Genomic DNA, 2,879 nt, shown 5'->3' on the forward strand with positions numbered 1-2,879 from the left:
TCCAAAAAGTGCTCAATCATCTGATGAAGTAAGTTCTAGTAAGACTGCAAAGAAAAAGCCACCTTTAAAACCAGCAGTTACAACTAGAAAAGCTAGTAAGGAATCTCTTAAACATATGATTGATAAGGGGAGTACCTCTCCTTAACCTCCTCCTTTTAAATGAAGACAATTTTTTGGAATATTAGAGGCATTCTAAGACAGAAGGCCCAAGATAAGTTGAGAAGTATAATTCAGTCTAATAATCCTTCTTTGGTTTGGATTGTTGAACCCAAAATTAAAACTAAAAAATTTCACTTCAAGCTCCCAGGTATGCGTCATCAAATTATTCACAACTCAAAGGATTATTCCAAAGGTAACATTTGGCTTTTCTGGAATTGTTCTTTAAGTACTCCTTCTATTATCAAAGTTACTAGTCAAAGCATTACAGTTGAAATTGGTGAAGTTCTGGTTACTGGTGTTCATGCAAGTTGCTCTTCAATTAACAGAAGAGAATTATGGCAAGATATGTGTGATATTAGTCTCATGAATAAACCTTAGTTAATTCCAGGGGATTTTAATACTTTTCTGTTTGTTGATGGAAAAAAAGGTGGTAGACACCCTAATATATCTGCAATGAATGAATTTCAAGATTGTGTGGATTCCTGTGATCTAAAAAGTGGTATGGAATTCTCTTGGTGTAATGGTAGCGCTGGGAACAAAAGAATCATTTGTAATCTTGATAGAGCTCTTTTTAACTTAAAATAGTTAGAGAAATTTAATGGCTGGAGTTACAAGGTTGGAACAAGAGGAATTTCTGATCATGAACTTATTATTGGTTCAGATGCTATCATCCCTAAAGCTCTAAACTCTCCTTTTAGATTTCAGAAAATGTGGCTGAATTTCCCTGACTTTATTCAAGTTATCCAAGATTCCTGGAATGAAGAAATCTGGTAATCCCATTTACATTTTTTATGAATAAGTTGAAAAGATTAAAGAAGTTCTTAAAAGTGTGGAATTGGGAGGTCTTTGGGGATGTTAAAGAAACTCTCAGGAAAGCTGAAGAAAAGGTGCTTGAAGAAACTTTGAAATCAGATAATGATCCTTCTAATATTAGTCTTTTGAACAATTTGGTTACTGCTAGAGGGAAATGTGATCTTGCTGCTCAAAATTGTAATAATTTCCTAAGAGAGAAAGCTAGAATCAACTGGATTCAAGATGGTGATGTTAATTCTAAATTCTTCTATACAAGTATAAAGCTAAGACAAGCTCAAAATTCCATCTCTGAAATCGAAGACTCATCAGGTAACATTATCACTGATCGTAATGGTATTTCAAATGTTCTCATTGATTACTTTAGCACTAAATTTGCTCATCAAGATATTACTGTAAGTGATTCCTTCTTTGAAGCTGCTCCAAAAGTTATTAATGATGAAGATAACTCCTTCTTAGAAAACTTTCCCACTGAAGATGATATCAAAAATGCTACTTTTGATCTAAATCCAGATGGTGCTCCTGGTCCAGATGGATTCACTGGCTCTTTTTACATATTTGCTTGGGAGGTAATAAAAAATGATCTCAGTGCTGCAATCCAGTATTGTTGGCAACACAGTATCATCCCTATTGGGTTGAATTCTAATTTCCTGAATTTGATTCCTAAAGTGCAAGGTACTAAGAATGCAAAGCAATTTAGACCTATTGGCCTTAGCAACTTCTGCTTTAAAATAATCACTAAAATTATTACCATGAGGATTAGTATATTCCTTCCAAAGACTGTCCCCCCTCAGCAATGTGCATTTATTAAAAATAGAAACATACATGAACATGTGATTCTTGCTTCTGAGCTTGTCAATGAATTGTCTGTTAAAAGAAGAGGTGGTAATTTGGGACTTAAATTGGACATTTCTCAAGCTTATGACACTATGAGTTGGGATTTTCTTTATAATGCTCTAACCAGTTTTGGTTTCTCTGGCAAATTCTGTGATTGGATTATGGTGCTGCTCAAGACTACTAAAATTTTTATTCTACTCAATGGTGGTGCTATTGATTTTTTTGGAGTTGGCAGAGGGCTTAAACAAGGTGTTCCTCTTTCACCTATTCTTTTTATTATAGCTGAAGATATTTTAAGTAGGAATATTCAAAAATTGGTAATTGGTAAGAAAATTCAGCCTATGGTAATTAGAAATGGTATACACCCTACACACTTATTCTTTGCTGATGATATTTTCTTATTCTGCAACGGAAATATGAGGAGTATAACTAATCTAAGAAATATTTTAATGGAATATCAAGCTGCAACTGGTCAAACTATCAATACTTCTAAAAGTAGATGTTTTTTGGGGGGGACTTCTTCTGTGAGGCAAAGACAAATTGCTAATTTTTTTCATATGGATATCTCTCAGTTCTCTGATAAATATCTAGGGGTTAATCTGGTTCAAGGGAAGATTAAATCCACTCATTTATGGCACTTAGTGGAATATATGCAACACAGATTGTCTTCTTGGAGTGGTAAACTGTTAAGCTTTCAATCTATACTCACTCTGGTTAAGTCTTTCCTTTGTAGTATTCCAGTGTATAATATGTCCATCTACAAATTGCCTAAGAAGGTGATTAAATCCTGTGAAAGAATTATAAAAAACTATCTATGGTCAGGTAATGCTGAAGAGAAAAAATGTGTGACTTTAAAGTGGAATAAAGTCTGTACTCCTCTTGAAGAAGGAGGTCTGGGAATAAGGAGACCTGAAGATTTCAACAGAGCTTTATTAATGAAATTCCTTTGAAAAATGCTTCAATCTAAGGAAGAATGGGCCCTTTTCTTCTTAGCTAAATACACTGATAAAAATGGCAGCTGGATTACTTATTATAAAAGATATTCAATTTGACCTGGAATCAAGTGGATAATA

This window comes from Papaver somniferum, chromosome 5 (assembly GCF_003573695.1).
Source record: "Papaver somniferum cultivar HN1 chromosome 5, ASM357369v1, whole genome shotgun sequence".
Lineage (NCBI taxonomy): Eukaryota > Viridiplantae > Streptophyta > Magnoliopsida > Ranunculales > Papaveraceae > Papaver > Papaver somniferum.